Source organism: Malus sylvestris, chromosome 1 (genome assembly GCF_916048215.2).
Source record: "Malus sylvestris chromosome 1, drMalSylv7.2, whole genome shotgun sequence".
NCBI lineage: Eukaryota > Viridiplantae > Streptophyta > Magnoliopsida > Rosales > Rosaceae > Malus > Malus sylvestris.
In genome coordinates this window covers 8,020,707-8,031,813 of record NC_062260.1, presented here as the reverse complement: position 1 = coordinate 8,031,813, position 11,107 = coordinate 8,020,707, and the positions used below count along the sequence as shown (strand labels likewise).

General features: G+C 41.3%; 1 long non-coding RNA gene across 1 annotated transcript; it reads right to left on the bottom strand.

Moving 5' to 3' along the window:
• Window positions 1–1,512: 1,512 nt before the first annotated feature.
• On the bottom strand, window positions 1,513–10,952 carry LOC126582906 (uncharacterized). Its single transcript, XR_007609628.1, has 2 exons — window positions 10,701–10,952; window positions 1,513–2,292 (listed from the first exon to the last, which is right to left on the bottom strand). It is a non-coding gene; the product is annotated as an uncharacterized LOC126582906 (long non-coding RNA).
• Window positions 10,953–11,107: the final 155 nt, after the last annotated feature.

Sequence of the window (11,107 nt, the reverse complement as noted above, 5' to 3'; positions counted from 1 at the left end):
CGACGGCAGGAGGAGCCCCACTGCCGCAGAGCTGCGCCACCACTATCACCACCGTGACCCAGCAGCCACGGCACCACTCCCACCAAACCTTAGGCAACCAAACCCTAGATATGAGGCCTAGGTCCACTTCCAAGGCTATGGGCAGGAGGCCTCGAACTTGGCAGCTGCCACAGCAAGCCTTGGGCAGGAGACCCAGCTCAATGCAGTAGCAGGCTTGAACCTGAGCCCAGAATTCGGCAGCTACTGCCAGCCAGGCAACTCAACGGGCCCAAGCTCAAGCCATCCAGCCAGCAGGCCATGATGTGGTAGCCCAACGACCATGAGGGCCCACGGCCATACAAATCTAGGGCGAGCATGCACATGTTTAACACGCTCCGTGACCCGCTTCGATGATCTGACCTGCAACCTAATCCATTTCGAGGCCACCTCTAGCAATTCAGATTTCGACCACAGGTCCCGCGATCGATTCAAGGTTACTTACACCCCACTTTTCTGCAAGATTGCCCACTCTAGGCCCAAGCTTTGTACCTGCAGTCCACTATACTTCCACCACACATGGAGACGCCCATCATCCGAGCTCTTCTAATCCAAATGGTGAGCACGACTTGCCTCTGCAGGTCACCAATTTGACGAACACCCTCGCGCAGTAGACCACTGATGTGATATAAAATAGCACACAAACTTAAACCCTCTTTTTGATAGTTATAGTATGTGTAAGTAGGGATCGTTCTAAGCCGGGGATTAGGAGGGATGCTAATCAACACAAATTAAACTTAAAAATACAAAACTAGACTCTAGTGACTTAAGACTGACTTAAACTACTCAAAACTACACAAAACAAACTAATTGACTCAAAAATAACACTAAGGATAACTTTAGACGAAAATTGATCTAAAAAGACTCAAAACAATGTGTATGGACGAATTCTAACTAAAAGACACGAAATATAAAGAGGGAGTGGTTTTTGACGAATTTAAAGTAAAAGCAAACAGATTTAAAGACTCTAAACAACTTTGGACGAAATTGGGTGTTTTAATGGGTGAATGGCTAACTAGAGGGTTCATCTCCACACATGACACATATGCATACAAATCGATTTCCAGTTATTCTTCCTATAAACCATGAATGACAATGCCCCAAGTTAACCGTTAACTGCATAAATTAACCATAAAATTTTCCTAAATTCATTGAATTGGACTCAGCGACGCAACCAAATTATTCTTATCAAGTTCCCTACATGAACTGCATAATAGAGATACATATCAAAGATCATTAAGTTATGTGAAAATCATAAGCATTGACATGACATTCATAACAATGAAATGCACGATACTCCTGCCATGAATTTACTTAACGCGATCGTGACTAGCAACATCCACTACTTGTAAATATAAGTTTATAACTATTAGGTAAAACTCCCATATATTTTAGCATCAAATCCCTGCATGCAAACTAAGTATGCATCCTTAATCAACATACAAGAATAAGTTATTAATCAAACAGATAAGTAAATTGCATTCACGATTTATGAAACAATAACTGGATGTAATGAATTCATATCACACATATGTTCATGGCTTTGAATTCACCTCTAGCTAAAATGAAATTAGTTCCACATGTTCGCACTTAAACAAAGATAACTTAAATTAAACATTGAAAACAAAAGATAGAATACACCTAGGAATGTTCCAGCAATCCAAGCGTGAATGGTAGGGCACGACTCCAAGGGTCTCATCTCCTTTCTCCTTGCAAGGCTGCGGCAATAGAGAGATTTCTGTGTATGATGGATGTGTGTTGTGAATTGTGGTGAGAGATGGATGATGTATGATTGCTACGACACAATGAAATTTAAAGAGATAAGGGAAGGCATGTCAAAGGGCTGAGAAGGAGGGGAATGGTCCTTACAGTAGGAAACATAGCTTCTAGAATGGGTGGATGCGTCACCCTTTTAGGGATAGGGCTTGGCTTCTAGAAACTTGATTTGTAGGTATCCTAATGTCATTTAGATGTCCTCATTGCAGCTGGAAATTAGGTAGATTAGGATAAGGTTAGGATAAGATAAGGTTTGGATAATGTAAGATAAGGTTTTTGGATAATGCTTCCTTGTTTCTTGCTAATTCCTTATCTTCTTTGACTTGACTTTATTTTCTTCATCTCTTCAGCATATTCCTAGCCTCTTGAACTTCAAAAACGTCCATCCACCTTGCTCCATGTATGTGCTATCCATTCTTGGCCCAAAACTGCTCCAAAATACTCCAAATTGCACTTTCTTGCCAACTTTGTCATTTGAACCTGAAAACACATGAAAACAGTTTAAAACACTCTAATAAGTAGAAATTAGCTATGTAAATGCAAGAAAACAAGCTAACTAAGTCGCATAAATATGATCCTATCAACCACCTTGGTGAACTAGCTCTTTGAGCGCATCGAGATGCAGCGTGCCCCAGATGAGGTGTCTTGAGGCAGGACAAGGGCGAAAGAACATAACTTATTCTAGCGACATCCCCAAAAAGAGCCACTTAGCCCGCCACGAACCATGCGTTCGGGTAGTGTGCATTTTTGTTTGGGCCCTCGAGGAAACATTTTCTCCCGCCTAGATGCGCGGAGAAGTGTTTATTCCTGACTTGGCTCATGAGTCAGTGTGCATTCGAGGTTAGGTCCACACTCCAATGAGCACTCAGGACGTTCTAAGAATAGCGTCAATACGAGGCTAGGCCCACAAGGTGATCCTCATATGAGGCAACGGAGTAGGCAGCTGCATGACGCCCAGAGAAGAGTACGTGAGCAGTCTAGCTCAAGTTCCACTGGCAGCTTTCGTCCAGAGTGACGATAGGCAGCACAAGGTGAACCACGTGTACCGCAACCGTGACATAGACGAGCAAGATGAGTCGAAGAGCAGCATGTACCATCAGGTCAACACCAAGGGTAGTTTGAGGCTCCGCTACCCCACCAGGCACATATCCAGGAGGAAGTACAAAGACTCGTAGAAGAGCAGCTGTGCGAATTCCAGCGTATTGACACTACCGACGATGCCATTCGTAGAGACGTGGCCAACCTGAGCAGGTCACCATTCATAGATGAGATCAAGTAGACGGAGCCACCGCGGAAGTTCAACCCACCACATTTCACCTCGTTTAGGGGAGATGAAGATCCGGACAGACACTTGATGCACTACCGAAATGCCATGACCTTCTACGCCAATAATGACGCTCTCATGTGCAAGATTTTTACCACAACTCTCCAAGGCGAGGCGCAAGACTGGTTTCACACCCTGCCGCCACGCTCAATCTGGAACTTCAGCTAACTTTCCTTGGTTTTTACTAAGGAATATTCATCCTACCGCTCGATCAAAAAGAAGTTTGATCACCTCTTCAACATGAAGAAGAACCTGAAAGAGTCACTCCGCATTTACGTCAAAAAATTTAAGGCGGAGAAGGCAAAGATTATCGGATGCAATGACAGCATCGCATGCTCAGCTTTTTGAAAGGCACTTCAGGCAGATCACTCGCTTTCGGAGAATTAATTATGGGTGGGAACCTATCCATGGCAAAATCTTATGCTTTGGCAGAAAAACACTTCTTCTGGGATGAGGAAAATTGCTCCTAGAAGCTGTTTGAGCAGCCACGCAGAGCCCTGGAATCGACTCAGAAGAAGGCAAGCGATAAACTGCTCAACATCAAAATCAAGCCATGGGACAAAGGCAGAGACTGGTCCCCAACAAAGGGAGGCACAACACTGAAGTTGTATACCAGATTCTTAGTCCTGATAAGCCAAATTCTTCGCGACCTCAAGGACAAACAATGGTTCGAACCGCCGTCACTTTTAAGGAGTGACACCTCTAAGATGGACCAGACCAAATACTGCGCATTCCACAGAGGTCTTGGGCACACAACAAATGATTGCACCATATGGAAATGGTATCTTAAGTAGCTCATGAAGGAAGGCAAGTGCGACCAGTATGTCGACAGACTAACTGCCCGGCCAAGGCGAGAAGCAGATGCCGATGCCAAGCACTAAAACAATTCGAATCAATAGAATCTTTGCCAAATCCTAGCATTTGGGGGCCACCAATAACTCCAAGAAGAGGAAGATCCAGCAGGCAAAATCGGTCAATTAGGTTTAAGCCATAGATGATGTACATGGACCAATCGTCGGCTTCACTGAGCAAAACGCTGATGGAGTAGACATTCCCCACAACGACGCCCTGGTGATTTTTGTACAACTGGCCAATGCCATCATTGACAGAGTCATGGTGGACAATGGCAGCTCAGTTAACCTCCTATAACTATCAGTTATCCAGAAGATGAGCTTGGGAAGCACGATCCAGCATAAAGCAAAAGTATTGACCAGATTCAATGGGCTCACCTCAACTGCCATTGGCACTATCACGCTCGACGTAACCAGCCCACTAATTGTCTCATCGTAGATCTTCATGATCGTTAGTGACCCATCTCCCCATAATGGGATATTGGGTAGACTATGGCTAGTGAAGATTGGAGCTGTGACCTCGATTGAGTACTAGAAAATTTGATTTCGCATCCGAGGAGGAGCAATCAGAGAAATCAAAGGCGACCAAGCCATGTCCAGGCGATGCACTGTACAAGTTCTCAAGGAGTCGAATAATAAGTCTTTCGCCCCAACAGTAACAGCTGAAGTGCAGAAAAATGACTCTAGCCTCGCCAAATAACAATTACATCAGGTAGATCAAAAAGATAGCGTCAAGGTCGACAATGCCCTAAAAGATGAATTAGGATGGAAACTTGAAGAAGACACCGAAAACATCATTCTTGACCCCCCACCAGTCGGAAAAGATGGCTAGAATTGGCTCATGTCTGAGCCTAGCGGAGAAGGAAGAGCTCACGACTTTCCTTAGGGAAAATCACAACATCTTCGCATGGTCACCCTCTGACATGCTTAGCATTGATCCAGCGATAGCTTGTCACAAGCTGCACGTCGATCTCATTGCTAAACCTCTGATCCAGAAAATGTGACATTTCACACCCGAGCAAGTAGTGATCATTGAGGCAGAAATCAACAAGTTACTAGAAACCGGATTCATTGAGAAGTGGCACACTCAGCATGGGTGGACAACGTCGTGCTAGTGATGAAAAAAAGAAAGGCAAATTGAGAGTATGCATGGATTACACCTATCTCAACAAGGCATGCCAAAAAATAACTACCTGGTTCCTCGAATCGACCTGCTCGTTGACTCAACATCCGGGAACCAGCTGCTCAACTTTTTGGACACGTACTTAACCTACAATCAAATTGCTATGCACAAGCCTGACAAAGAAAATACTGCATTCGTGATCGAGCAAGGCACATACTGCTACAAGCCCTTTATCTTAAAAAACGCAGAAGCAACCTACCAACGACTCGTAAACACGATGTTCAAGAAGTAGATTGGAGTCACCATGGAAGTCTACGTCGATGACATTATGGTGAAAGGCAAGCAGCGGTCAAACCACATTCTCAACTTGGCAGAAACTTTTGCCATTATTCGAGAATACAACATAAAGCTCAACCCAGCCAAGTGCACATTTGGTGTTCATCAGGCGATTCTTAGGATACCTTGTAACCCAGCGAGGAATCGAGGCTCATCCAAGGCAGATCAAAGCAATCCTGGACATCAAATCGCCTACAAATCTGAAGGAGATCCAAAGTCTGACCAAATGAGCAGCCGCACTCAATCGTTTCCTTTCTCGATCCACTAACCGATGCAAGCCCTTTTTCAAGACAATAAAAATGAGTAGAAGGACAAATGAGACGATGAGTGCGAGAAACCATTTAAGGTCATGAAGCAATACCTGACATCACCTCCACTATTATCCAAACCGGAAGCAGCGGAGAACCTATACATCTATTTGGTGGTATCAGAAGTAGCAGTAAGCTTTGCCCTCATACGAGAAGAGCTGGGAGCCCAACTGCCTGTATTTTACACATCCAAAGCTTTCATTGATGTGGAAACCAAATTCCCGAAGATTGAAAAACTAATTTTCGCACTAGTTGTTGTAGCTCGAATACTCATACCTTACTTTCAAAGGCATCCGGTCATGGTCATGACCTAGTACCCATTACAATCAGTTTTGCACAGTCCAAACGCTTCTTAACGAGTGATGAAGTGGGCCTTGGAACTTGATCAATACGGCCTAGCATACCAACCCCACACGGTGATAAAAGCCCAGGCATTGGTGGACTTCATAGCATAATTCACCCCAAGCCCGAATGATGCAACAACACGGCCCGAAAGGGCCTCGGAAGTAGACGAGCATGCCATAGCCGTACAAGCTCCACCTGATGGAGATTTTTGACATTTGCAAGTCGATGAATCATCCAACCATCAAGAATCGGGGGCAGGCCTAGTTCTTAGTACCCTGGATGGCTCGATGCTCGAGCAGGCGATCACTCTAAGCTTCAAAGCATCAAACGATGAAGCAGAGTATAAAGCCCTACTAACAGGTCTCCGATTGGCAAAAGACCTAGCGGTGAAGAAGCTTGCGATCTATTCCGATTCTCAACTGATCACCAACCAAACCTTAGGGGAGTACGTAGCAAAGCATCTAAGGATGGCCCGATACCTTAAGAAGGTATGAGAGCAGCTAGGGACATTCCAGCTGTACACATTCACTCAGGTTCCACGAGCAGAAAATGCCTACACAGATGCACTAGCAAGCCTAGGCTTTGTGCTAGACCATCAGCTCATGCGCTCAATTCAGTCGAGTACTTGGAAAAGCCAAGCATAGATAAGGAACCAGCAGTCAAGGTGGCGCATATCAGCACAATCCCAAATTGGCAAGATCCCATCATTGACTACCTAGTCAATGGAACGCTCCATGCGGACATACTGGAGTCCAAGAAGCTCCAGATGAAGGTAGCATACTATTACATGTGGAATGGCATGCTTGTTCAAAGATCGTACTCAGGATTACATCTCCGCTGCCTATCACCTCCTGATGACTTAAATATTCTTAGTTCAATCCACGAAGACGTATGTGGAAATCAGTCTGGAGGCCGTTCCTTGGCGCAAAAAGCTCACAACGCTGGCTATTATTGGTCGACCATGCATTAAGATGCTAAGGAGTATGTACAAAGGTGCGACAACTGCCAGCGCTTTAAACCCATGCTTGCATTACCTGCCAGCGAACTCCATCCGTAGATGAGCCATTAGCCATTCATGCAGTGGGCGATTGGACCTATGCTACTTGCCACTAGGGGCAGAGGCATGATGATTGTAGCGACCGACCACTTCACAAAATGGGTCGAAGTCAAACCCATGACTACAACTACCTAGAGGGACATAGAACGCTTCTACTTCTTATTAGCCACACTTTTACAACAATTGTAAAACATAGTTACTAATACGGAATCAAGCATTCAAGTAGAAGAACCAACTGTTTTGAACTATTCAAGAACAATTTACAACGCCTTCGAAAGGTGTGTTCTTGAAACTTGCAAGACATTTCTTGCATATACCCCTTCCAATGTCCATCATTTCATAAAGAAAGTTTGTTCCCTTGGAGTTATTTTTTTTTCTTCTTCATTTGACTTCTCCCTTGACTACAATTGTCATGGTCCCTAAACTCCCACTATCTCTCTTGAAACTTATTTCAATTGTGTTATACACATTAAACGATTTGGAGAGAGTGCGGTTATTGTTCACTATATAGTTTACAATAAACTTAGTGAACCATTTGGATAAGGACTCAAAGGTGAAGTCATTGTCTAGTTTCCGTCTCTTGAAGTGGTTTAACACTTCAACACTTAACGATTCAAGATCATCATAAGTCCATGTTAATGGACTATATTTGTCAATCAACCATTATGTTCTCAACATAATTAAAAACTTTCAAGAATTATTCAAGGCAACTCTCATTTCTTCATACAACAATTTGTAAGCGAAGAATCATGGCACATAAAGTGTCCATGCCCTTTGTGCTTACTTCTCAAGTTCCTTATTCATTTAACAAAGAAACAAGCACTAGAGTTTGCGTTAACTAAGGGTTGTTCAAAACAACTCTTATTTCTTCATACAACGGTTTGTAAGTGAAGAATAATGACACTAAAAGTGTTGTCCTCTTTATGATAGACTTATCTAACATGTTTTTCCATTGATACATTATCAATAGGAAGATTGTGAGGACGAGACCATTCAAGACAATCTATGGGATTGTGGTACTAAGTCCGGAAACTAAAGCATTCGTATTTTCTTTGTCAAGTTTTGGATATCAATTGCAAATATATTAGTAAACAAATACATAACGAATATAAATTGCTTGATTTTAAGCCATTTGATCCGGGTCTTTAAATCAAATAGGACCACCCACTATTTTTGGCAAATTCCATATCCCTCATCGGAATTCGAGAGTTTTTAAGGAAACTCTTAGTAGGGTATGAGAGGCTCACCATTACGAAGCCCACCTCATAAGAATATCATATTGGCTAGCAACAATAATGATGAGAGGATAATGCTTTAGCCATTTACAACTTTTGTATTTATCCATCTAGTTTGGCCTTTAGAGAATGATGCCTCAGAAGAATATCATATTGGCACCATTGCACTTAGTTAAGTCATTCCCACCATGCTAGTTCAAGTAGGGGTTCAAGAATGGCCTCATAAGAATATCATATTGACCATACTCGTTGCCTATCTTCACTTCATCATATGTTTATAGGATTCTCCTGAATGTAAGCACATACTTTGTATACCCCAGAATTGGATGAATACGATGTATGAGTCACAAACGATTGGAGCCTTCCACAGTGGAAGGCCACGAAAGAGTGTTCAAAACACTCTCATGCTTGTCAACTTAATAATGGTTTGGTTGAGGGTTTTTAGGTCTCATCACATATAAGCATTCATTTTAATCATATTAAAACAATTTGGTCCTATTACAACTATTGATTCATGTGATTGATTTAGTAGTATATGATACTCTCACTATGCTTGTAAAATGGCTTTTTATTTTTTATTTTTTATATTTTTAAAGCAAGAGTATATAGTATTACTAACATAAGATTTGCATTCATTGATGGACTATGTAGTTGCCTTAGGGCCTTAGGATGACTATGAACCTTTGATTCAATCCAACACGAGCCTAGTGTTGGATCTCGGTCTAGGGATGGTGATTGATTTTAGTTACACGTTTAATCACATTAAGGTGTGTTTTCTTATTGGGCGTTGAACCCTACTACTCTAATTTCATGCATATCAAATAAAACAAGAAGGGGGTACTTCAAAGTAAAGAGTGCTCTTTTACAACATTTGATCATATCAAATTATAACCAAAATCTAATTTACACATTCCCATGGTTCAAACAAATTTGAGAGACGGCCTTTCACATAGCTCAATTATCGTAGGCTTAGGTTCATAATCACCATTTCCTTAATTAATTAACGCTTTAACTAATTAAACTTGAATGCAACATTGCCATTTGGTTTTTGTATCCATAGAATTGATTTAGATGGAGCTAAATGAAATGAAAATCCAATTCTCATTTAAAGATACAAAACTATTTTGTTCTCAACTAATTTGGGTCAAAATGCAATAACCTCAACTTTTTGGGCTATATTGCAAAACCAAAACTTTTGAGGTTACTTTGTAAAAATACAAAAGTCCACTATTTCATGTAATTACAACTAGAACCCAAAAATTTCAACAAATGCAAAAACTTAAAACTTCATTAAATGAGCAAAACAATTTGTCCTTTAGTGTTTTTAGGCCTTTATGTAAAAACGTAAACTTTCGGGTCAAAGTGCAAATACACAAAAGTATCAAAACTTTATGTAATTGCACAAAAGCCCCAAAAGTATCCTATGTTAATAGGGTGGCCGGTCATGGTAGTGTAAGGGAGTGGTTTTTGATGAAAGACAAAGTCAAGTAAGTTGAAAAATAGGTAGGGTGTTGAAATAAAATAGGTATGGGTGTGAAAGCAAAGTACACACCAACTATGACTAACATAATTTCAAACACTCAAACTTCTAATCACTGTTTTTAAAAGAAATGTCTTGTTGATTGAAAAGTCACACCAACCAACAAAAAAAAAAAGACTTTACGTAATCAACCAAAACATTGAATCAAATCACCAAACTTTTTGTTCTTGGTATGAACAAAGCAAGAACATTGAAGAACATCCATGAAAACCCATAAGAGCTCCATGAATGTTTTCACTCAATAAAACTCAAATTTTCACTACTCAAAAGGGGGTTAACATCCTAAGGTACTTAGGGGGTTCCAAAAGTCACTTTAAAACACTTTTAACAAGACAAACATGAACCCAAAAATTCACCCTTTGGATTTGGCCGAATTTCCCCATAAACATGGCACCAAATTTTAGCTCCAAAATTCATGCTCATATGAACTACATCTACAACATTTGAGATGACAAATTTTCTAGCAAAATTTACATTCAAAGAAGCAAGAATAAAGCTTGTAACAATTACAACATTCAAATCAAAGACTATGAACTACAAAACCCAAAAGGATTCACCAACTACTAGACCTAGGCTCTGATACCACTTGAAGGAAATGTTTGTGAAAACTAGTTCATTTGAGCAACATTTACAACATGCAATTAATAATTAAAGGCGGAATCATGCTCGTATGCACTCAAAAATAAACTTTACCCATCAAATTCAAAGCCTAATAGTTATGGTGGACCAAGACTCAACTCAAAACAAAGTGAGTTGAGAAATCTTATACCTTTGTTGATTCCTCTTTGCATAAGCAAAGGCTAATCACCCAAGAGATAGGGCCTTCATTCCTTACTTCTTTGCTCCATGGACTTCTTGGATGAGGATGGTGGAATGGGTTCTCCAAGTTCCCTAGAGAGGGAACCTCTAAGTCTCCACACCAAGGAGAGCATTGATGAGGAGATAAGTGACCTAGGAAGATTTAGACGCTAGTAAAACCTTCCTAGGGTGGCCGGCCTCTTAGAGAGAAAAGGAAGCTTGTGTTCTCATTTTTCTCCAAAAGAAACCCTAATGATGAAATGTTATAAAGTTCTTTATATAGTCCTTCAATTAAGTGACAAAAGAACCAAAACCCTTCATCCTATAATGTGGCCGGCCTTAAGGATTCATTGGGCTTTCAAGCCCTTTGTATTTTCA